The sequence below is a fragment of the Stegostoma tigrinum genome, chromosome 31, assembly GCF_030684315.1.
Source record: "Stegostoma tigrinum isolate sSteTig4 chromosome 31, sSteTig4.hap1, whole genome shotgun sequence".
Taxonomy (NCBI): domain Eukaryota; kingdom Metazoa; phylum Chordata; class Chondrichthyes; order Orectolobiformes; family Stegostomatidae; genus Stegostoma; species Stegostoma tigrinum.
In genome coordinates this window covers 30,977,226-31,003,889 of record NC_081384.1, presented here as the reverse complement: position 1 = coordinate 31,003,889, position 26,664 = coordinate 30,977,226, and the positions used below count along the sequence as shown (strand labels likewise).

The 26,664-nt window shown below is 40.1% G+C and overlaps 1 protein-coding gene across 5 annotated transcripts in view; it reads left to right on the top strand.

The window, feature by feature from the left end:
- The first annotated feature begins 9,130 nt into the window (after positions 1-9,130).
- LOC125466119 (sodium channel protein type 4 subunit alpha-like) overlaps positions 9,131-26,664 on the top strand; it is a 185,021-nt gene continuing 167,487 nt past the window's right edge. For 2 of the 5 annotated variants that reach the window (XM_059638822.1, XM_059638818.1), the window contains exons 1-2: positions 9,131-9,216; positions 9,865-10,113. The gene's annotated coding sequence lies outside the window, so the exon portion shown is untranslated. Of the gene's footprint in view, positions 9,217-9,829; positions 10,114-10,789; positions 10,867-11,210; positions 11,334-26,664 lie in introns of those variants that run through there. The other 3 variants (XM_059638820.1, XM_059638821.1, XM_059638819.1) reach the window with 3 other exon arrangements.

The following is a 26,664-nucleotide window of genomic DNA, read 5'->3' as shown; positions in this document are numbered from 1 at the left end:
AAGATGCTACCTGATATGTTGAGTTTCTTCAGCACTTTTGGTTTTTGATTCGGGTTTCCAGCATCTGCAGTTCTTTGCTTATATATCATGTGATGTCATATTTTAATTGAACTCTGTAAAGCCATTTAACCTCAGTCTGATGTTACTGCCCTGTCTGCTTTCTCCTGAACAGTGAGGAAGACCTGTAAAGTGCACAGATATGAAGGTAAAATTACCTGAAGCTATCACATGTACAATCATATAGGTTAGAAAACATTTATTTAGCAACTGAAAAGTTTAAGGAGACAGAAATAACCAGGGCTGCTTGCCATAAAGCCAACATCAAGTCACACAATGAAATGAAGTCCAAACTCAGCACATTCATCCTGGAAATAGGCTTCAGTTATGTTCTGTCTGGGCTTTTGTGCATTACAGTGTCTTGAATGTCTTTGGATGTCCCTCCCAGTTAATGTCTTGATCCTCATCCTTAAATCAAAGGACTGTTCTCAATCTCCCATTTCCTGACCATTTAGGACACTCCCACTTTGTCGACCGCAGTTGTGAAGGGAGAAGCATAGGACAATAACGAAGCATAGCCCTTCAGGCTATACCACAACATTCTGCAGGAGTGGCCCAGGCATTAATCTGAGGATTTGTAAAGAACGTGTTTGGAATGGTAGCCCATAGCTCATAGCCAAGGACTTTAAAGCAGGCAAGAAGGTGTGAGTTCTCCCATGTGTAAAAGTTGGAATTTCCCTGGAATTTCCCAGATATTCACGCATGGACTTCCAAAATCTAATGCTGATGCCTGTAGAAAAGCTATGCATTAATGGAGCAGGTGAGACTTAAATGCAGGCCTCTTGGCTCAGAGATAGGGACAGTACCACCATGGCACAAGAACCTTCAGTGAGATTATGCTGATAGCATAAACCAGTGAAGCCTCCCGAAGGCCCTTTTCAGTTGTACATTTAATAAGCATACCAATCATCACAGTGTGCTTTGTACATCGCAAACTAGAACATTAAAATAACCAACAGCAAGTAAATAAAATTATGCATGGTAAGGAACAGTTAATAGAAAAGAATCTGTTCCATATGAAAAAACATGTTCACTTTAAACTTCAGCCGAGAGCACAAGACAATGAAGCAGGAAAGGAGAAGTGTGTTTACAAAGTAGTTCCAATGAATTAACCTTGGAAGACAAAAATCAGAAAAGTTTTCCTTCTCTGATTACTTTCCACTGACATATGAATTTAAATGGTTTCTTTGCTCATTTATGTCATGGTTGTAGCATTTATTCTTCAATACAGAACTTTAGCAAAAATTAGAGACTGCTTTTCTGCCAGTCAGAACATTGTACAGCATCATTAACTTATTAGAGATAACAAAGTGTGGAGCTGGATGAACACAGTGGCCATAGGCCCAAGCTATGCCTGTCTCTTTGTAGGTAATGTGGAACAGTCCCTCTTCTGCACCTACACAGGCCCTAAACACCACCTCTTCCTCCGTTACATTGATGACTGTATCAGCACTGTCTCGTGCTCCCAAGAGGAGCTTGAACAGTTCATCCACTTCACCAACACCTTCCACCCCAACCTCAAGTCCACCTGGACCATCTCCAACACATCCCTCACCTTCCTGGACCTCTCTGTCTCCATCTCAGGCAACCACCTAGAACCCGGTGCCCATTTCAAGCCCACCCACTCCCACAGCTACCTGGAATACACCTCCTCCCACCCACCTTCCTACAAAAATTCCATCCCCTATTCCCAATTCTTTTGCCTCTGCCGCATCGGCTCCCAGGATGAGGCATTCCACTCCTATACATCCCAGATGTCCTTGTTCTTCAAGGACCGCAACTTTCCCCCCCACAGTGGTCGAGAACGCCCTTGACCATGTCTCCTGCATTTCCCGCAACTCATCTTCACACCCCGCCTCTGCAATAACTGCCAAAATAGAATCCCCCTTGTCCTCACATACCACCCCACCAACCTCCGGATACAACGCATCATCCTCCGACACTTCTGCCATCTACAATCCGACCCCGCCACCCTAGACATTTTTCCATCCCCACCCTTTTATGCCTTCCGGAGAGACCACTCTCTCCGGGACTCCCTTGTCCACTCCACACTTCCCTCCAACATCACCACATCTGGCACTTTCCCCTGCAACCGCAGGAAGTGCTACACTTGCCCCCACACCTCCTCCCTCACCCCCATCCCAGGCCCCAAGATGACTTTCCACGTCAAGCACATGTTCACCTGCACATCTGCCAATGTGGTATACTGCATCCGCTGTACCCATTGTGGCTTCCTCTACATTGGGGAAACCAAGCAGAGGCTTGGGGACCGCTTTGCAGAACACCCGCGCTCGGTTCACAGTAAATAACTGCACCTCCTAATCGTGAACCATTTAAACGCCCCCTCCCGTTCCTCAGACGACATGTCCATTCTGGGCCTCCTGCAGTGCCACAATGATGCCACCGGAAGGTTGCAGGAACAGCAAATCATATTCTGCTTGGGAACTCTGCAGCCCAATGGTGTCAATGTGGATTTCACAAGCTTCAAAATCTCCCCTCCCCCCACCGCATCTGACCTATCCCCTCCTTACCTCCCCACCCATACTCTCCTCTCCACCTATCTTCTCCTCGATCCACGTTTGGTCCGCCTCCCCCTCTCTCCCTATTTATTTCAGAACCCTATCCCAATCCCCTTTTTCTGATGAAGGGTTTAGGCCCGAAACGTCAGCTTTTGTGCTTCTAAGATGCTGCTTGGCCTGCTGTGTTCATCCAGCTCCACACTTTGTTATCTCGGATTCTCCAGCATCTGCTCTTCCCATTATCTCTGATCATTAGCTTATTACTCAAGTTGATATATATGTGTGCTTATTGTCCAGCCTTTATAACCCATAGAGCTCCAGTGCAGCACTGTTTAGCCTGGGGTGAGAGTAAAAGTTAACTTCAGTTGAGAGGCGGGGGGAGCGTGTGTTTGGGTGGCGGCAGTGGCTAGTAATTTGAAATCCTAGATTAACCCCTTGTGGACATGTGTTTGGATCCTACCATGGCAGATGGTGGAAATTTGAATTCAGTAAAAATCTGGAATTGAACAAAAAGTTAGCCTAATGATACCATGTAAACATTATTGATTGTTATTAAGAAAAAATCAGGTTCACTAATGCCTTTTAGGAACGTTACCTGCATATAACTCCAGGCTCACAGCAGTGTAGTTGCTTCTTAACTACTCTCGGGACAATTCATGATGGGCAATAAATTGGGGATGGTCTTAACTAGTGATACTCACATACCGTGAAAGAATTAAAAAATGTTGGTTAATATAATATCTTATAGGAATAGTATTTGCCTCCATTTGATGAATTGACAGTGTGGAATAACAGCTACCTGTTTTTTTATAGGTGCTATAGCTATTTATTCAAGACAGGATACTCACTGGGGAGGACTTCTCCCATTGAAAGCAAGCAAAAGACAATAGCACCTGTCATGTTGAATGATGGGGTTGGTGTTTCTTTAATAAAATTATAAAATTGCTTTGTTTCGTTTTGTGTTTTGAGACTTGCCCTAGATACAGCTGGTTGCTAATTAAGTGATGCAATTGTTTATTCATTCACAGAATGCCTGTTCCACTGGCAAGTTCAACATCTATTGACCATCTTGAATTATCTTTTGTAGACGGTGAGCTGCCTTCTTGATCTGCTGCAGTGCACGTGGTGTAGTCACTGTCAAAGTACTCTTAGGTGAAGATTAGGTATGGATTGCAGGATTTTGACCCAGCAACAGTAAAGTAATGTCAATATTTTTACGAATCAGGATGGTGTGTAGCTTGGAGTGGAGTTTGAAAATGGTGGTTTTCTGTGTATCTGCTTTCCTCGTCCTTCCAGGTGGTAGAGATTGTACATTTCATGGGTGGTGTTTCAAGACGCCTTCGCAATTACGTTTGATGTGATTAGTCATGAGCTTAATTAGAAGGTGACAGTCATCCTCATCTGTGTATTTGAGAGAATATCTGCTCATCCAGAAATATGAAAGACATCTGCATAGGGAGATGCATTTACCAAACAATCCATTTGGAATGTTAGACCTGAAGAAGGAAAACTGCATTAGCTTACAAAGGCAGAATATTTGGTTTTATAAGGAAGGTCCTATAATTATGTGATATTTATAGCTAGTTGGTCAAACAGAAAATTCATATTCATCTCTAGTGTAGTTTATTAGTTTTTGTCTCTTACACTTGCTGCAGTTGCCCGGAGATTTCAGCTTGTACAATAAGATAGAGGCATGATTATTGCCTCTCAGGGGTTTCACCCTTCAGACTTTATAGTATTCCCAGGTGCCTCCAGAGGCAGCAGAACTACTACAGAAACACAAACAGCTACCTTTTGTCACAGAGTGTATCATTAATTTCTTTCCACTTTCTTTATTGGGCTAAGAGTATTATTTTCCTGTTTTTAGCCAGACCAATCTTCCACATTCAGTAATGGTTTAGGGCTCAGGATAAAATATGTAACAAGCAACTTTTACTTCACCTTACATAGGCATTCACAACACAGACCATATAAATACAACTTGAAGTTATTAGTAATAGCTGTAATGTCACTTACCATATATGGCTGTATTTCCATTGAGAAGGTTTCTGCTGTGATCTTTGAGAAAGAGACGCAATGTCTTTATCAGCACATTGATTATTTTTTAAATGATATTAAATGTTGTTAACTAGTGTTTAGCAGCAAAGCATATACATAATGATTTTGACTTTTGTACTTTAAAAGGTACCTATGCTTATGTTCGATATGCTTATAACGCAAACAAAATTGCCAAATTAAGTTGAGTTTAAGGCCTCCCTTCCTGTTCAGTTCCAAAGTGAGTGCTATATATTCTGTGAAATTATTGTATGTATAACATCTGCAACACACACTATAACAAAGAATGATTAAGTGTTTGAAATATAGTTTATAGATTTCATTTTGAACTCATCTAAATAAATCATGTTCACAACTTTTCTTTTTAGGCTTTTATTTCTGGCTGAAGGAATAGAAAAAAATTTACAAGGTCACAGCAACTTTATTATGTATTAACACAAAATATTTGATCATACTGGCGGGACAATGGTCATTAATGGTATTAATCTTATTATTAATATTATTAAAGATTATTAGTGGTGACACAGCATGGGAGAAAAGAATAAAATGGATTAACTGGCTTTATATAATAAAACATAGAACTGCTGATGCTGGAAATCTGAAACAAAAACTGAAATTTCTGGAAAGATCCAACAAGCCCAGCAGCATCTGTGATGAGAAAACAGAGTTAACGTTTCAAGTCCAGTTCTGAAGAAAGGCCACAGGACTCAAAACGTTAACTCCATTCATTGAGTTTTGTTAGGACTTGTGTAAGAGTTGTGATTATTTAAGACTGTGAGTGATCTGGATGTGTTCTGAATGTTAGCAATGTTATGTAAGTCTGTTGTGCCTGGTACAGGTGAAGCTGTTTTGAGGACTGAGGTCATGCACTTGTCTATGGAAAGTAGTATGGCATTTAAGTCTCATTTGCTAGCGTTGTTTAAAACAATGGTTATGACAGATGGTAGTTGAGCAATTAGATGGTCTTGTGGGAAAACAGTACTAGACATTACCTCATAATTGTGTAAATAGGATTAATATTTCCCATGATTCTGACAGTGTCTAAGGGCTATTGATCATTCAATTTCTGTTTCCCATCATCTCAACAAATTTCATCAATTGTGCTGTTCCTATTGAGCGTGCTCACTTCAGGGTTAGTGATAATTTGTTAAACAAATGAAGCCTATTTTGGCTGCAATTATATCTCTATCACAAGGGCTTACCATGAAACTGGAATGTAAATATTAAACAGTGATAGGGCAGGGAAGACCAAAGAATGCAAAGTCTTAAATCTGTAGTGCAAGCCTAAAATCTGTCCATCAAAACATGTAAAACCAATATCCCACTTTGTCAAATTATGTTTGGAGGTGCACCCTGACATGTCACTAATTAAGAGAATCTAAGTTCTTAACATGTAGATACTGAAATGATATATTCTGTATTTTCACTTTGCATAAGCACTGTAGTTTTACATAACTCCTCAGGTTAGTGAATATTATTCAGGACTGCTCAGTAATTCTCCCTTCCCACTGTTATTACTTAATAGCTGTTACATTATTACAAATAAATTTGACTTTGCTAAATTTCTTACGTTGCTTTTATTCTTCAATAAAAGGAGGTCTTATGGTACAATGTGTAGCACCCCTGTCTCCAGACAAATGCGCTGGGTCAAAGTTCCACTTCAGGACTTTTTGGCCAATGAAGCTGTACTGGTTTGTAGTCAAACAGTTTGACTATCAATTTGCAAGCACTTCTAATTTGTCAAAGCAAATGGTCAGAATGGGAAGGTCTCCTGGTCAGGCATTCTTGATACAGGGCAGTGCCCTCAGGCTATAGCCTCTGATGACCAGTTAGCAACCTGTTCCAGGAGAAACTAGGTATGGAAACATTATATATATAAACTTATGGCAACAGAAAAGCATGTGCTCTGTCTGTCTCGTGTCAATACACAGAGGAAAGCCTCTAAATTTATCCTTCAGTACTTCCCGAACTGTAAGCACACTTAACAAAGCATCAATTAAATATTCAGCTAACAAGAAGCAAGAATATGGTGGATTTAATGCCTTCTTGTATGTGGTAAACTTCTTTATTACAATTAGAAGAATGGCATCATAGTACTGTTACGTAGAACCAGCTGTAAAGAAATGAACTGGACAAATTTCAGTATGTCAAACCATTGAACATCAGTTTTCCAAAGGTCTTCAGCCAAGCCGAAGACAATGGACCGAACAATTTTGACTCAGAGAATTAATTCCCTCTTATAGGCTTTTCCCTGTGTGATGAAATGAGAATTGACTGAAGTTTCAGATTATAACAAGTTACTTTCAGGAGCTTAATTTAGTTGCTGCCAATTAATCCTTCATTTGTTTTCAATGGCAAGAGAAAGCTTTGGCTTTGTTTTACTACCTATATGATAAAAATATTCTTCCATCTTTCATACCAGGCCATCTATGGCATCAGGGACCAGCCAGCAGAATGCATGTTTATTTCCCAAGAAATTTTCACAAGATTAGTTGACCACTTGTTGTTTTAGATGTGTTGGATACATAATGAGCAGGTTTCATTATGCTTTGCTATGTATGAATCTGGTTGAATCACAAAGGGAATTCTACTGGCGCCAGTCTCCAGGTTGTGCATTGTAATAATTAAGTTGCTTCATATAATTGCTTAATTAGCTCAACCCAGGATCTAGTGGGAATTTTATTGGGAGACCTAAAACACACTCTAGGGATGTGTCAAGTTTGATACATCTCAGCGCAACATGCAATGGATGACAATACTCTGCACCAGGACAGCGATACATTTCCTAGTGTCTCCCTCTGCACACATTGGTTAAGCCATTTTTGGGGAATACTGCATTCAATCATTGTCCCCCTTCTATAAGAAAGAAGTTGTTAAACTTGAAAGAGTACAGAAATGATTTACAAGAATGTTGTCAGGGCTGGAGGGTTTGAGCTAAGGTGGCTGAATAGGCAGGGGCTTTTTTCCCTGGAACGTCAGTCGCTGAGGGGCATAGATAGGGTGAATAGCCAAGGTCTTTTTCCCAAGGTAGTGAATGTCCAAAACTAGAGGACATTGGTTTAAGGCGAGAGGGAAAGATTTAAAGGGACCTTAGGGACAACTTTTTCATGCAGAGGGTGGTGCATGTATAGAATGAGCTACCAGAAGAAGTGGTGGAGGCAGGTCTAATTACAACATCTAAAAGGCATCTGGATGGGTACATGAATAGAAAGGGTTTAGAGGATATGGGCCAAAAGAAGGCAAATGGGACTAGATTAATTTAGGATATCTGGTCGGCATGAATGAGTTGGACCAAAGGGTCTGTTTCCATGCTGTACAACTCTATGACTGTACGATATACAAAATACAAGATAGCCCAATATTACTAATTACTGCATTAGCATACACAAGATATTGAGCCAAGTTTCTTGAAATCCATCCACCCCAAAAATATCACAAAGCTTTCCACAACTTCATTTGAGATGATAGTCACAAAATAATTGCCAATGCCATGGTGTTGTAGTGTGTCTGTTTACTTAGCAAATTCATTGGAAGAAAAAGGCAACACTGAAAGAAAATCTAAGAAACCTTCCAGCATCATCAGTGACTTTGAAATGAACAAATCTGGAAGACTGGCCAAATGGCATAGCTGCCAAGATAATATCTTAAGCTTCCAAAAGCTAACAGAAGCCTCATACAGTACCGGGACTAGATGTCACTCCTAATCCATAATGTCAACAATTTCTGAGACCAGGAAATCCTTACAATGCTTAATCTGCGGCATGAAGGTATCGTCAAATGTGATGAAAGAATGCCCAGAAGTCAACTAAACATGAAGATTTTGATGATTGGGATTGAATTTTGGCTTAGGGATAGTACATGATATTTGTGATAGCCACATGCCACCTGTGTCAATATTGAATGTGCCAATCACACAGTAAGCTCATGCAGTGGCCAATGAACAAAATTCCAATGCGTCAATGTACAATCGATAGGCGTCCAATCTGTACAATTCTGAATTGAAGGGTGTCCTCAATCTTCAACCGCCAGAACAGTAAGTGCGCTCCAACACTTTAATATCTCATTTCACGCACATGATGACTTCGCAGAATCGCGTGATTCATTTGAACTCGATTGGTCAACAAATGCAAATCGATGAACATTGTTGCTTCGCACGAAGCTAAAAATTGAACGATTCAAAAGGCACACACAGAAATGTTAGTCTAAACTAAGTCAGAACTTTTTTAAAAAAAAATCTCCATGAATGATTGCGAGGGGTTTGTGAAGATTTGGTGGCATTGTTGCAGTCCTGTGTCCAAGGCAAGTCCTAATGAAAACCAGGAGAGACACAAAGCTTACTCCGTGACATAAATAGCAAGCAGTCAATCCGTCGTTTCATTAAATCGAAAGTTATATAAAGAGTCATCGGATCTATCCGGCACCGTGAATCCTAATGGAGGCTAACACAGGAAACATTATTTTGGGGACTTGTAGCAGAATAAAGCCACATCTGACCGCTGGCATATAAAAGATAGCCAAATGAAATATCTGCTTTAATGTAGCAACTTGTGACCTCGGCAGATGTTGGCTAAAAGTTTAGGTGCAGGTGAGTGGTAAAAGTTCAGTGTCGACTTGTGTGGTATTCAGAGTAAAGCACGAAATGGCATTAGGTGGATTAATACAGACTGGCAACAATAGACTGTTATAAAGCCAGGACTGAAGGTTAGCAGTCTTGAAATTAACTATAGGCGTTGCAACTGGTTCTATTTGAAAAAAAAACGCACCTTGAATCACGTAGATGTGTTCAGACATTTCCCCCAGTGAATAATTCATCTACAAATGAATGTAGATATCAATAGATTTACAAACTGCCCTATCAACGAATGACTAGGGAAATAAATAACGTTTCTTATACTGTTGATAATAAAAATCCATCAACTGCCAAACACTTGCACAGTATTCGCAAACATGGACTTCCTAATGGGCAGGCTTGTTCTCCATCCTCTTTTTAGGATGGCAGCTGGAAGGAAATTACTGGAAAATGCTCTTGAGGTTTGTTCTCTGCACGGTCTGCTGAGCTGCTGTCAGCTGGGAGCAGGCTTTTTTTTTCCAGTGTTGTAAACTCTTGAATCAAGTGCATGAATGTTGTGTGTGTTTGGGCGGGGGTGCTGTGCCAGGGGCAGAGGGAGCTGGACTGGATCTCGGTTTCATAACTGCACTTGTTTCTCTCTCTCTCTCTCTCCCCCGCCCCTAGCCATCTTTTCGGTATTATCTGTGATGAAATGTAACTCAGTGATCTTACCTGCAATAAACTGATCGAGTTTCACTCTGAAGGCTCGAACGTCAGCAGCAGCTGGTGCGGGGATGTGGGATTTTCCAGTCTAACCGCTCCTTGAACAACCCAAGGAGACACTGCGAATCTCGCTAAACTTCAAGCTGTTGGATAATCTGTTGGAATTTATTGGAAATCGCTTTCGTTCGTCTCCGGAGAGCAAAACAAAAGGTACAACCTAAAGTTGTAATACGCCAGCTTTACCGAGAACTTCCCTGACAATATCCTTTTAGGCGACGTTGAATTAATGAGTTGCTGTAGCCGGATAACAGGATCTTTTGAAATCGAAGTGATTGGAATATTTTCTGGGAGGTGGAATATTGAAAAGGCTGCTCGGGGCCGCATTGTAGACTTAAGGAGAGTCGAGCGGCGTTAGAATGTTCATGAAGGGAACGCTAGCTTTATATTCAGGTTAAAATATCAATGATCATTATGATCTGCCTCCAAAACGTCCCCGTTAGTATAATTTGCTCTGATTTGATATGTTTATGAGCCGCAGTGCTGGTTGGAGAACTTGCATTCCATATATTAGCGCGACTGGCTTTGACTTCAAAAAAATTTACTGACCTCCAGATTTCAAGTGACTTTTTAGACTTGTTAACCAAAAAAAGGCACTTGAAATGTGGAGGTCAGTAAGTTTTGTCTCGCATATTTACAAATTAGTTTGTGTGGGGAATATTGAGGATATATCTAAGTGCCTATGTCAGCAAATGTACTTCCTGACACTTTAGCAGCCTGTTGGATATCTGAGTGCTATCACGTTACACGTTCAGTGTCAAATAGCAGAAAGTGGACTTTTTTAAAAAAAGATCAACTGTTGTGCTATAGGACTGCCATATAAGCATGATTTTAAGTGAGGTTTTTTTTAACGAGGTGTCGCACTTTGTCTTGGAGTTTCTGGCGTGAGTGACAGATTGCCAGACAGTGAGTACGCGGTCTCCTCATGGGGCGAGTGTCGCTGATTGTGTACAATTCTAAAGTGTCTTCAAAACAAACGCTCGGCTGCATTCGCTAGTGTAATGCAAAACAAAAAGCGGATTGCGTTTTAAATTCATTTTGTGTGCCTCAAGGCAACGTTTTGTTGCCGAGGGAAGGTGGAGAATGTGCCTACTGTTGGACAACTTCGGAGGACCTTCTGGGAAATTGAGGACAGTTGTGGGAATGGGGCGGGAGTGGGAGGGAATTCGGCTGTAATTTATTTATACAGTCTATATGTAGCATTAAGATCCGCTGCTGATTGGTGCTTCATCATTCTTGCTCGCTTTTAGTTCGAAAAACTGGGTATAACCGTTCTTCTGAAGAGGCAGACAGGGATTGGAATAGAACTTGTATTTCATCCCAAACGTACCCAAGCTTTATTTTTAAAATGTAAAATTTTCCTCAAAACATTGGTAAGTATATGTGTACATGTGTGCAGCATGATGGTCTCAGAATTATTATATTGACATATCCGAAGACTACAGAACGATCTCCAGACCCCTCCTGTGTTTGTAAAGGGACCCAGCTCCTGGAGATCACTGACAATGCGTTGTTTTTAAGCTTTGCAGAGCAGTTAGACAGATTAATGCACTTATTGTTTGAATAATTGTATAAACTGTGGAGAGAAATATGTAGATCATCTAACTCTTGTCCACTTAACATGCAATTTATAACCTAATCTGTAACCTTCATTTAATCTATTGGATACAAAGGGTTTGTTTTTCTCCAAATGCAAATGTTTGATTGGGTGTATACAATTTTCCAGTGCAACAATATTAGACTTTAATTTATCCCAAAAGTCAAATGGGTCAAATTTTATTTCGTTTTTGAGATGGTGGTGTCTCTTCCTCATTTCAGTGACTGGTCTCAGGTGGGAATCTGAGTAACATGGCTTGTAGACCCAAGTAATACCCAAGTTGAACTCAGAGACAATGACATTGGTGCATATAGAATCCCAGAATGGTTACAGCAATAGAAAGGATACCATTCAGCCCATTGTGTAAGCATTAGCTTGCCATGAATACTTCACTTAGTTTCTTCTCCCACTTTCTCCCTGTAAACTCACACATTCTTTCTTTACAGATAATAGTCAGACTGTTTTGATGCTTCAGTTGAACCTGCCTTCACCACAGTCTCAGGCAGTTCATTTCAGACCTTCACCACTCACCTTTTTTTCTCAAGTCACTTTTGTTTCTTCTATCAATTCCTTTAAATCTGTGTATTCTCATTCCCGATCCTTTCCCACCTCTGTAAGAACCCTACATGACTTTGGGCACAACTATCTAATCATCTCTCAGCCTTCTTGTAAGTACTCAGCTCACCAGCTGCTGAATTTCAATATTAGACAGTGCATTGGAAATATCAATCCTGCAAGAGGATTTAAAACAATGGGAAGTATGTTTATGAAATATACATGAGGTCCATTGCAATACTGGGCACTGTTAAAGCATAGTTATTCATTGGCTATACAGACATAGTCAGCATTACATGTTGTGAGACTTTGCACTAGACAATCCAACATTGCTCACTTGGGTCTTGGGACTCCACCCTGGATTGCAGTGCCACTTGATGTGGCCCTGAACCATTTCACATAAAAAAAAGAAATACACCTACAATGGGATTCCCAAATCAACAAAGAAAACCTGAGATTTCAATCCCAATCATTCCATCTGTGAAATGTTATTTTGTGTCTGATGGTGAAGAAAATTGCGTGCAGAAAAGTCACTGACAGATGTAGTGTTTCAGGATTTTCTTTTCTGGTTTAGTAAGAACAGTGTAAATCTCAACAGTTTACAAGGTATTGTAGTATACATTGTAAACAAGCAACATTTGTAGCTATTTGTTTTTAGTCATGCATATTTCTCTTGAGAGTTTTACTTGCTTTTGTGCTTTCCATCCTAATTTATGCTGTGAAAGGTATTTTATCTTTCTTTCTGTCTTGGTAATGTATAAAGATACGATCACAGACCCAGCAGTAAATTAACCTTCTGGCCATCTTAATTCCACCTCCTGTTTGAGGCCTAGCCAGATTTGTATCTGTTTGTCTTGCGAATCTCTGCTCCGTATAAATAACATGAGTTGGGCAGTGCCAACTTGCATCTACAACTGTACAGAAAATTGAGGCCTAACTTAATGTTCATGTTAAGGATGGACAGTAAATCTGATTACTTAATTGTATGTGTGTCTTTAGTACTATGTCAGTCAACAAGAAATATATTCTCAAACGTGAGAGTTTATTTTTAAATGTTTTTCATGTCTACTCCAGATGCAAGTATGCATACTCCAAGGGGTATTGTACTGTGTTAAACATGCCTTTAAACATATTCCACTGTTCTTTAGTTGTTTTGCCCATTAACAGAATTTTCCAGCGTACAGTGTCCTGTCTCATCTCATGAAAGTCGGGTTTATCTAAATCTAAGGCCAGCTTCAATGAGATGAGACATAGACTGTTCACAGTAAACTAGGAAAATCTGCTAATGGCTAAAACAACTGAAGAACGGTGGAGAATGTTTAAAGGAATATTTAACACAACACAAAATGAGTTTATACCCCGAGACGGAAAAGCTCTATTTTACAGAAACAAAGCATGGACCAGTAAAGAGATAATGGACAGCATTAAGCTAAAAGAAATAGCTTACAAAAGTGGCAGAAAACAGCACATATCCTGCTGAGAAGGAAAGATACAAAAGCCAGCAAAGGGACATAAAGCAGTTTACAAGATCTCCTAAAAAAGATTATGAAAGGAAACTTGCTAAAGACATCAAAATCAAGAAGAATAAATTTTATAGTTGCATTAAGAGAAAGCAGGGGGTCAAGAGCAATATTGGCTCACTAAAGACTTAAAGTAGGGATGTTGTCAATAACTTTGGGAAATGGCAGACATGCTGAATAATAAGTTTGGTTAGTTTTTGTCGTAGAAAAGGAGGATGGCTTGCTGCATGTCCCAAGGAAATTAGTAATGGTTCGGGGACAGGCTCTGAATAAAATTAATGCAAGTAAAGCATTGATAATGTGGAAATTAATGAAATTAGGGTGACAAATCCCCAGGACCTGATGATTCCCAACCGAGGGTGTTAAGTAGGGAGTGCATTGTTGATGCACTAACAATAATCTTTCAGAGTTCTCTAGACACAGAAGTTGTATCTTCTGATTGGACAATTGTTTGTCACTCTGATTTTTAAGAAAAGCAATATTGTGTGGAGCTTGCACATTCTCCGCATGTTTGCGTGGGTTTCTGCTGGGTGCTCTGGTTTCCTCCCACAGTCCAGAGATGTGCAGGTTAGGGTGGATTGGCCATTCTAAATTGTCCAAAATGTCCAGAGATGTGCAGGTTAGATGAGTTAACCAAGGGAAATACAGGGTTACAGGGAGGGATAGGGGTGTGTGTCTGTGTGGGATGACCTTTGGAGAGCCAGTGTGGACCAATGGGCCAAATAGCCTGCTTTCACATTGTAGGGATTCTATAATTTGTATGATTTCTAGAAAAGCAGAAAACCAGGGATTTATAAACCAGTTTGTCTAACATCTGCAGTAGGGAAATTGTTAGTCTATGATCGAGGATAGGGTAACTGAACACCCCAAAAATCTTTAGTTAATCAGGGAGAGTCAGCATGGATTCATGCCTGATAAACCTCATTTAATTTTTTTGAAGACATGCCTGAGGTAGTGGATAGGAAATGCCCATGGATGTTGTTTATATAAATTTCCAGAAGGTTTTTGATAGAAGTCCAATAAAAGAGACTGTAGAAGCTCACAGGCTTAAGGGCAAATTACTGACATGCCTGGGAAATGGGTTGAGTGGCAAGCAACAGAATGAAGGAATAATGAGTAGATACTCAAATTGGCAGGATGTGGTCTCCCACAACAATATGTGTCAGGGCCTCAATTCTTCACACTATTTATTAATGACTTGGGTAATGGGAAAGTCGTACATCCAAACTTGCTGATGACACGAAGTTAGGCACCATTATAAATGGTGCAGATGATATCATAAATTTACAAAGAGATATTGATAAACTAAATTAATAAGTAACTGTAGCATATGGAGTCCAATGTAAGCAAGTGTGAGATTATCCATTTTGGACTGTAAAAGGATAGATCAGTGATCTTTCCAAATGGTATGAAGTTATGTACAGTTAATGTCCATAGAGATTTGGGGTTTCAGGTGCATAGATCTTTAAAACGTCACAAACAGAACATTAACAGGATGCAAAAATAAGCAAGAAAGCTAATGAAAAGCTGGCCTTTATATTTTGAGAACTGGAGGATACAGAAGTTATGCTGCAGTTATGCAAAACCCTGGTGAAATCCCGGTTGGAGTACTGTGAGCAGATATGGATACCACATGTTAGGAAGCCTTGGAGGGGGTACAATGTAGATTTACAAGAATTATACCTGGAGAGATTATACACATTAGACCTGTTTTCTCTCAAACCTAGCAAGTTAAGAGGCAATCTGATTGAAGTCTCCAAGATTTTGACTGGAAAGGGCAGGGTAGATAATGATGAACTATTTCCACTGGTTGGGGATTCTAGAACTAGAGGGCTTAGTGTGACAATTACAGCCAGACCAATCAGGAGAAATGTTAAGAAGCACCTCTACAGAGAGAGGAAAGACAGACGTTTAGAATTCTCTTCCACAAGCAGAAGTGGGTGCTGGGTCAGTTGTTAATTACAGAGCCGAGATATTTACAGTTTTGTAATGTTGTACTAAAGAATATGGGCCAATGGCAGGTATTTGGAGTTAGGCCTTGGCCTACTCTTGTTTCTAAGTTTCTGTGTAATTTAAAATACATAGAGAGAGCTCTCATTTGCAATTTAAATTTATGGCTTCTAGAGAAGTTAGTTGCACTGTAACATGTCAAAGCAAATTTTAGGACACATTATAGTATAGAGTCATATGGTCCTACAGCGCAGAAGCAGACCCTTTGGTCCAACCAGTCCGTGCTGAACAAAATCCCAAACTAAATTAGTCCCACCTGCCTGCTCCTGACCCATATCCCTCCAAACCTATCCTATTCATATACTCATCCAAATGTCTTTTAAACATTGTAATTGTACCCACATCCACCACTCCTTCAGGAAGTTCAGTTCACATGTAAACCTCCCACTGTAAAAAAAAAGCCTCTTTTTTTTGCGTCTCTCTCTTCTAGCTTTAAAAATGTGCCTCCCAGTCTTGAAATCCCCCATCCTAGAGAAAAAATAACCACCATTAACCCAATCTGTTTCTCTCATTATTTTATAAACTTCTATCAGCTTGCCTCTCAACCTCCAAGGCTCCAGTTGAGAAAGTTCCCAGCCTACCAGCCTTTCTCTATTACTCAAACCTTCCATAGCCAGCAATATCCTGGAAAATCTCTTCTGAACCCTCTCCAGCCAGGACTTAACAAGCAGAACTATCAAAACTTGAATTAATGTTGGAACTCTGAATGACTCAACATTTAAGGCATTGTTAATCATCTTTTATAATGTTGAAGGACCTATGCAGCCTGTTAACAATTTTAATCAGTTATTACACAATTACACAGTTCCAAAGTTATATTTCCCATGGTTACTATAATCATAAATTTGGAGTTAGGGTTCCATTGTCTCCAGAGTCAAGGAGAGGGGTGAGGGAGCCTGACACATTTCTTCTGGAGCCAGGTAGACTAATATCTGTAAATTTCCACCATACTTCTTAGTATCAGGGCAAAGTAAAACCATTATCATGAAAACATTACCTCAACTATTTGAAGTTTTGCATTTATCAAAAAGAAATACTGGCCGAATGATTTCCTGCTCACGTGTACATTAAAAGAAAAGAAATATTTACATGGCTCAATAATTAAATCTATGAAACTGAAATAAAAATAACTGCAAGATGTTATTTGGGATGGTGCTACCAAATGTATTTAGAATTGATAAACCCCAATCTCTTAAAAAGGAGAAGTGAAGTTCAAGAGGCCAGACAACATGAGGAGCATACAGAAACTAAGTTACAGCACTGTTGGTTAACTGTTAATATTAAGGAAAATCCATATTGCTTTTCTAAATATTTCATCCTGCTTTTTCAACACATGAAAGTTAAGAGTTCCAATGTTGCTTAAAGTGTAATGGAAGTGATTGTAACATTATCTGCAGGTATTGTTGCTAGTTTTATTACCAACAGGATATTCATGCCTGTAATTTTGCATAGTGAATTATTATTCATTCCAAGTACTCTGCCCAAGAGCAGGTGCTTGGTTTGTGGCCTGCTGATAGGAGCAAAGGAATATTGTGCAGGAGTAGATATTCAGCTCCTCAAGCCTACTTTGCCATGCTGTATCATGTCTGACTATTTACTTCAATGCCATTTTCCTGCAGTATTCCTATATGTAGTTAGCAACTAGAAACCTATCAATCTGTTTCATGAACATAATGACTGAGATTAGACAGCACTCTAAAACAGATAATTCTGAAGATTCTGTATTCTCCAAAGAACTTGCTCCTCATCTCAGTCCTTAATGTCTTGCCTTTTATTTTGAGATCGTGTCCCATGGTTCTGGACCTTATAGCTTGGGGAAATATCTCTTTTTCATCTACTTTGTCTTTCCTTTTAAGAGTTTTGTTATTTCCTAAGATCAACTCTCAACTTCCTAACCTTCAGAGAACTTGCGCACAGTCTCCCTCATCTCTCCACAGAGGAAAGCTCTGCCATCAACCACAGCCCAGAAATTAACTTGAATGGAAGTATATCCTTCCCTAGGCAAGGGGAACAAAATTGCACACAGTTCTTCAGGTGTAGTCTCACCAGTGTTCTATACAATTTAAGCAAGACTTCTTCGTGCTTGTATTTAATTCCTCTTAAGATAAAAGCTGACATATGGTTGCCTTCTGAATTATTTGCTTCCCCTGTACACCAGCTTTCAGTGACTTTAACAAAAGGATACTTAGGTCCCATCGGACATCAACACTTTACAGTTTTCTCACCATTTAAGAAATACTGTGCCCTTCCATTTCTCTGACCAAAGTAAACAACCTCCCCCTTTCCATGTAATTTTCCATCAGCCATGATCCTGCTCACTTTCTCAGCCTGTCTAACTCCTTTAGAAGCCTCTTTGCACCTTTCTCACAACTCATATTCCCACCAAGGCTACCTGCAAACTTGGGAATATTATATTTGGCTTCTGCACGGATGGAGAATAGCTGAGGCCGAAGCATTCATTCTTGCTGTAATCCATGGCTACAAACTGCCACCTGAGAGTGATCCATTTATTCCCTACAAGCCACTTTCTGCCTTTTAACCAATCCTCAATCCATGCTGGCATTTTACTCCCAATCCCATGACTTTAAGTTTATGTGCTAATCTCCTGAGAGGGAAAGATGCAAAAGCCTCGTGAAGAACACATCCACTAGATCCCTCTTACTTGACTCTGCAATTAACATTGTCAAAAAGAACTCCATTAGGCCTATTAACCATGATTAATCCTTCATAAATCCACGTTGACTCTGTCCAATCAGACAATTACTTTCTGAATATCCAGTAATGACTCCCTTTATAATAGATTCTTGTATTTTTCTGACTACTGACGTCAGATGAATAGGTCTGTAGTCCCCTATTTTCCCTCATCATCTTTCTTAAACCATGGGGTTCCATTTGCCAACATCCAATTTGCAGGCACTTGTGCAGAATTAATAGAATTTTAGACAAATATCACTGGTGTGTCCACTATCTCTGTAGCCATCTCTCTTGATGCGCAAGGATGAAGTTGACACAAAATTACAGAGCAGTGCAAAAATAGGTCATTTAACGTATAGTCCATATCAGCTGTCTGACTTATTACCAACCTTCTGCCTTTTCCCTCTACCCTGTGTGTTATCGGGACCAGGGAATTTGGCAGCTTTCTGTTCCATTCATTTCCCTCAAACCTGTTTTGTAACTGACAGTAATTTCTTTCAGTTCCACACTCTTACTCAGCCCTTTCATTCTAATTATTTCAGGGAGACCTCTTGTGTCTTCCCCTTTGAAGACAGACACAAAGTGCTTATTTAGCTCGTCTGTCATTTCACCACTTCCAATTATAAAGTCCCCTGCCTCTGCCTGTAATAAATCTATACTTGAATTTGTTAATCATTTCCTTTTCATATACCTGTAAATGTTTTACAGTGTATTTTAACTTTTTGTTCTATTTTACATTCAAATCATATTCTGTATTTTTTTAATCACTTTCTTCATGTTGCTTTGCTGAATTTAAATTTCTCACAACCTGCAGGCTTCCAACTTTTTATTTAGCAACTTTATAGGCCTCTTTTTTGACTTAATATTATATTTAACTTCCCCAGTTAACCATGGGCTCTCACACTTTTCATATTGGGTATTTGGGAATGTATGTTTTTGAAAACCAAGCACTGATTCTTTAAATAATAGTCATTGCCTTTCTACCCTGAAACAATTTAATATATTTTTCCAATCCACCACAGTTAAATTCCTCCTCATTCCTGTGACTGAGGACAGCTGATTTCCTTCCCTAAAGGACATTAGTGAACTAGAGGAACTATCAACAGCAGTTACACGGTCGCCACAAGACTATTTTTTGATTCTAAATACTTACTGAATTTGATTTTCATTGTCCACAAAGGTGGGAATCAAACTCATGTCCCTCAAATACTGGCCTGGGCGTTTGGATTATTCATCCAGTGTGCTCACTACTCATCCACTTTATAACATGTTCCACTGTATTTTGTAACAAGGTACATGTGACAATAAACAAGTCAATCAGTGACATTACCATTATCTTTCCCCACTCACTTAACCTATCTATATCTTGTTGAAGATTTTTTGCACGCTCCTCGCAACTTGCTTCCCTACCTATCCCTGTATAATCTGCAGATGTAGGGATGGTTATGTCTCTCCAAGCTATGAATAAAGACCATAAACCCTGAATTACATGTAATATTGGTAGTTGTGATGATTAAACTTCTGGATTGTCTTAAAAATCTACAAATCTGATTTGCTGATGCCTTTTAGGGAAGGAAATCTGCTACCCTTACAGTTTAGGCATATAGAAACATAGAAGATAGGAGCAGGAGGAGGCCATTTGACCCTTCTCTACGCTTCATTCTTCACAATCATGACTAATCGTCCAACTCAATAGCTTAATCCTACTTTTTTATGCTATAACCTTTGATTCCATTTGCCCCAAGTGCTATATCTAGTCGCCTCTTGAATACATTCAATATTTTGGCATCAACTACTTTATGTGTTAATGAATTCCACAGGCTCATCACTCTTTGGATGAAGAAATGTCTCCTCACCTCCATCCTAGATCGTCTACTCCGAATCGTCATACTGTGCCCCCTGGTTCTAGACACACCGATCATTGGGAACATCCTCCCTGCAACTACCATGTCCAGTCCTGTTAGAATTTTATAAGTCTCTATGAGATCCTCCTCATTTGTCTGAAGTCTAGTGAAAACAATCCCAACCAAGTCAATCTCTCCTCATACGTCAGTCCTGCCATCCCCAGAATCAGCCTGGTAAACCTTCGCTGCGCTCCGTCGAGAACAACAGCATCCTTCCTCAGAAAATGAGACCAAAAATACACACAATATTCCACGTGTGTTCTCACCAAGGCCCTGTATAACTGCAACAACACATCTCTGCTCCTGTACTTGGAACCTCTCACAATTAAGGCCAACATACCATTTGCCTTCTTTACCGCCTGCTGCACCTGCATGCTTACCTTCAGTAACTGGTGCACAAGGAAACCCAGGTCCCGCTGCATGCTCCTCTCTCCCAATTTACAGGCACTCAGGTAGTAATGTCTCCAGATCTATACCAATGTGATTGATTCATAGCTGCCCTCTGAAATGGTCTAGCAAGCCAATCGGTTATATTATGCAGTTACATAGTAATAAGAATCAAACTTGCTGGGCCATCTGGCATCAATGTAAGCAACAGATATGACAGATGCAAAACTAGCCAGTCACAGAGTCATACAGCTTGGAAACAGACCACTTAGTCCAAACAGTCCATGCCGACCATAATTCCAAACTAAAGCAGTCCCACCTGCCTGCTCCTGGCCCATATCTCTCCAAACCTTTCCTTTCCATGTACTTATCCAAGTGTCTTTTAAATGTTCTAACTGTACCCACATCCACCACTTCCTCTGGAAGTTTATTCCACATATGAACCACTCTCTGAATAAAAAAAAAATGCCCCTCATGTCTTTTTAAAATCTTTCTTCTCCTCACCTTAAAAATATGCCCCCTAGTCTTGAAATCCCCCATCCTTAGTGGAAAAAAAAACTTCAAAGCCCGCTTACAAATATCAGGAGCGTTGTGCCAAAATTAGTTTAGCCTCTCCACAGATTAGGCAAACAACAGCTTTGTGCTATTTAACCTAACTTCTCAGAGTCCTCCTACATCATCCTTGGATATGACTTGATCACTGGCAGAATAGATACCACAGACGTGGTGACTCAATCAAGAGTCAACGATCTTGGAGTCTACAGCATTGATTCTGGATCGCTGAAATCCCACGACATCAAGTAAAACATGGATAAGGAAATCTGCTGGTTAGCACTTGCTGCCCTCCTTCAGTTCAAAATCAGTACTATTCCATGTCGGACACCACTTTGAAGAAATGCCAATGGTCGCAAGGGCACAGGACTGTGGGCAGAATCTATAATGTCCGAGCACACTAGTGACCGAGCTGAATGAGTTCTAAAAGAATTCTTGCCAGACTGGTCCTGTGACAGATAGCAAGAGAAAATCATTCTCTTGCTAATCTTTTGAAATGCTTGTATCCATTATTGTCTTAGTAGAAGTGACCACTGTACAGTCCTTGTGGAAGCAAAATCCTATCTCCACTCTATGAGCATCATCATTTGGTGTTCCACTAACGCTGTCATAAATGGATAGATTTAAAATGGATCCGAAAACACAAAGGGGGCATCCAAGGAATGCTGTAGGTTATCAGTAACAGCAGTATATCCCATCTCAATTTGCCCTGCATTTCCCTCACTCTATCGTTACCGTCAAGCTAGGGGATCAGTCATGGGTTAATGAAGGGTGTGGCATCACTAAGCATATACACCATAAGAATAGGGATCTGGTGATGCAGTGATAGTGTACCTATCTTCAGACCAAGTTGCCTGGGTTCATGTCCCACCTGGTCCAGAGGCTCCTGATCAGGCTAGTTCAGAAATTGTCTTATATAATATGAAGTACCAAACTGGTGAAACTACAACACAGAACTGCAGCACACTAAACAGACAGAATTTAGTAGCTCCACACAATATTAAATGAAAGTCTTACTACATCCAGTTGTGAATAGTGGTAAAAAACCAAGCAGTTAAAGGGTAGAGAACTTCCTGTGAATATCCTCATCCACAGGATAGTCAAACCCAGCATGAGTGCAATAGACAAGATTCTATCCGGTTTATGCAACTATCTCCAGCCAGAAGTGCCAAATAAATGATCCATTCCTTCATAGTTACCAGGTCACAATACTACCATCAAAGCATTTACTTCATACACACTGCAGTAGTTGCCAATTTTCCAACGATTGTGGATGATGAATGCCTGGGTTTCCTTGTCAGTTAGGCCCTCATTCTTCCTTTGAATAAAATAAAGGGCTGAATATTGCTATTTTAGAAGCAAAGTGTTTTTTTGAGGGAGACTTATGGCATTCAGTCTATCATGGCCCATGGCCTCTTCAGTGCCCTTCATGTGGAATCGAGTGATAGGAGAGACAGAAGCGACAGTCATGTCTTTGGTGCATTGTTTACACCCCAGTTGCACACCATTTCAAATTCCTGCAAACCAGGAATTCACCCTCAAAACGCAACATTAACTCAAAGGAAATGGCCCACAAATACAAGTTAGGTCTTCAGTTTGCAGATATGGGCTGGGAAATGCTGGTGGGTTGGGTGCTGGAGATGGGGAGCTGTGCTATATCATATTGACCAGCAAAGGATGCAATGTCACCAGATCTAGCCAGCCTGAACCGAGAAAGCAGCATGGGTCAATGTAGCATCCGGGTGAAACACAATACACAGCAGTGCTGAAGGAAGGTTAATGATCTCCCGTGCTTCGCAAGGTTAAATTCCAATATTTTCACTGTTATGCAATGCTCACAGTCCTAGCACTCTCTTTAACTCCTCCACTGCAGACATGTGTCTCCAACCTTGTGGACTGCAGTTTACATTATTGCAAGCTTCACCTCCACGCAACAGCTATCATCCACCTCATCTTCCTAAGTTACTAACGCTACAGCCCTCTGTGCTTTCAACTCAAAGGGGGCAGCTCACCACCTATCCTGATCCAGCATCACTTCTAATTTGTCTAAACACACTGTCATCACATTCAGTTTATCTCTTGGTCTTATTGCAGGAAAAATTGGCCAACTCCCCAGACTGATGTATCTAGAGCACTCCAACTGATGTATCTGTATCCCCTGGACTGTTTGAACTTGATGTGCTGGACTTATTGTGGCCAATTCCCAGACTGGAATTGTACAAGCTGCTTGACTGACTGTGACAATATCGCAAACTGACCAGAGTCTCCCCTGACTCATTAGCAACTGTTCCGCTTTGACCATTACACATGGCCATTTGGTTAAGGCACTTACAATGTGTTTGCTATGTAAGTTACTGATACATGCTGTAGATGTGATATTGACATATCAAAGAGATACAGGTCCACCCCCTTCACTGTCCTGGACAATGGCAAGCTGTCTACCTTTCCCTCTGCACTACAGAGCGATTGAAGCCACAGGGGCTGGTTGCCTCCAAATAAGAACAAAGTGAATGAGTGCTAAGAGGTGAAGCTAAAAGCAATAAGATGCATTCCTGGAGCTGCATGTGTGTCACTGCAGGCAAGTGACCTGGCAGAAACATGCAAGTGGTAGATTGGCTGGGTTTGGCTGGATCTGCTGACATTGCATCCTTTGTTGGTTTCTAAATTCCAAAGTGAAGTCCTGAAGGGCGGAAGGCATGATGATGTGGTCAGGTTGGTGCTTTAGTACTGCTGAATTGCTTGGATGAAGAGTGAAGGAGGATGCTGTCCTTGGAGCAGGTAGGGATGTTGAGAAGAAGACAGTTGACTGAAATCCTGGACAAATAAATTGCCTCTGCCAAGTAATCACTTTGACTTCCATATCAGGAATTGGCGCTGTCTAACTTCTTAGGAAAGGAGAGTAGAAGTGGATGCTGCAATGAGGTGAGTTGGGCTGTTCATGACATGCCTGGAAATAAGATAGTCAACGCTCATTAGTGAGATTCTGAACTCATTGTTTAAACCTTAAGAGAAAAATTGGAATGTTTTCTCAATGTCAACGTTCTAACTTTCTTTCATTGTCATCATATTTTCCCCACATTTCTCACCAATGCGCAAGGAAATGCATATTGTAGCAGGACATGGTAATGCTACTCGTTGAAGTACTGATGTGCTATGCCTCTAAACAGTTGGATATGAACTTATAGTTGCACATTTCCCATGAAAGTTCATTCCACGGAAATATCTATCCGGTCAGTTGAACATCAAAGATTTCATGGCACAAATGAATGAAGAACAGGCATTACTCCTATTTTTCTGGTTGCCACTACTCCCAGTAATCATTAATTAACAGCAGGTCATCAATGATAGCTAATATGGGGAGAGAGGAAGGCCAGAAACCATTAAATATCCTTATCTACTTGAGCACATGTGACAATAAAGCTAATTCAGTTCAACTCACAAGGAGTTTGTATCTATACTGTTATGTTCGGTTATGTGCTAATTGTCACTCCCTACACCTTGCTTTTACACATGTAGGTCAATGAGTCTGGTTGCTAATTTCTTCTCTGGTACAACATTTACACATTATTATATGCTTTGGCTAAATCTTACCAATAGCATATATTTTGAAAGCGAATGTATTTTATAAATAGCCTTGAATGGTGTAACATTTTTCAATTTACATTAATGACCTGAATAAAACCAAGTGTAAGCTTATTAAGGAGAGATAGTAGGAACTGCTGATGTTGGAGAATCTGAGATAACACGGTGTGAAGCTGGATGAACACAGCAGGCCAAGCAATATCAGAGGAGCAGGAAAGTTTGACATTTTGGATCAAGACCCTTCTTCAGAAATAAGTTTATTAAACTTGTTGACGAGATTGACAATATCAGCAAGACATTATGAAATGCTTTTAACATAGTAAAAACATTACAAAGTGCCTCACAAGAGCAAAATGAGGCAAACATTGGCACTAAGACAAAGGGAGAAATATTAGGACTGGTGCCAAAAAGCTTGGTCAAAACTGACGGCTTTTAAGGTGTATCCTAATGGGAAATAAGGAGGTAGCGGAGTTTAGGGAGGAAATTCTGGAAAATGCAGCCCAGCTTGCTAAAGGCATGGACACCATAGGGAAGGGCAAAGACACAGAGGGATAAACAGTGCTAATAAAATAGGTAGAGCAGTACACTCATTGAACAAAGCAAACTGATGGGCAAATCTTTAGATAAGCATATAACTGGTCATTCAAGCAGTGAATTAATTGTAAGATTCATAATGTGTACACTGTCAATCTTTAATTTAAATAAAATCAGATTGAATTGGCAGAGAAGAAGTGAACAAGGAGTCATAGTTGATTCATTACTTACAAAGTTTAGACAGTGATTGTAAAGCGATCATGATAACCAAATGGATAGGAGAGATAATTGGCCATAATCGTGAAATCTTTCGAGTCCTTGTGCAGCTTTGCCCTTACCCCACTTTGAATGGTATGACCAAATTGGATCAATGCAAATGAAAATATCACCATTTACTCGAGAGGACTTATTATTTTTCTTTTGGATAAAGACTTTAAGATCTGGGCTTTTTTAGCTGTGTTTCTTTTATTTCTTCTCTTGCTTTTTTAAAAATTCTGGTTTTGTGTTTTTGTATTTTAAGATGGTGCCATAGATTGGTGACTTTGTATACTTTTCACTGTACTCCTGTATTCGTTGAGGATAAATTACAATATAATCTAAAGTTTTCAAGAAGCTTGTGTTCCGGATGAGGTTGTAGACATGCTCACTGAGCCGGTAGGTTTGATTGCAAATGTTTTGTTACCCCACTAGGTAACATCACCACTGCGCCTCCAATGAAGCATCGGCATTCTGTTCGGCTTGTTATTTATATGCCTCAGTTTGTTGGGGTGTTTGGTACCACTTCCGGTTCTGTTTCTCAGTTGTTTGTACACAGGGTCGAAGTCAATATGTTTGTTGATGGAGTTCTGGTTAGAATACCAGGCCTCCAGGAATTCCCTGGTGTGTCTCTGTTTGGCCTGTGTGGTTATGAATGTGTTGTCCCAGTCAAATTTGTGTCCCTCATTGTCCATGTCACGTGAGATGAGTGAGTTTTCACTTGTGTTTTAACCAGAACTCCACCAGACAAAACACCAGGACAAAAACACCAAATCCACCAGCTTGGCGAGCATGTCTACAACCTCAACATAATCTAATTCTAATTCTAAAAAATGCAGAGATTCACAACAAAGCAAGGGCTCATACTCAGTGCACACTTCTGATGAATACAAACATACAGATCACGACCACTCAGCTCCTTAATGTGCTCTACCATTAATCAGATCATGTTTGATCTGATTACTCTACATTTTCACCCCTTGCTTGACAGGAATCTATCCACTTCGGCTTTAAAAACATTCAACGACCCCACTTCCACCACCTTTTGAGGATCACAGTTTCAATTTTAGAATCTGTGAGAAAAACATCTTCTCGTCTGTTTCAAATGGGAGAC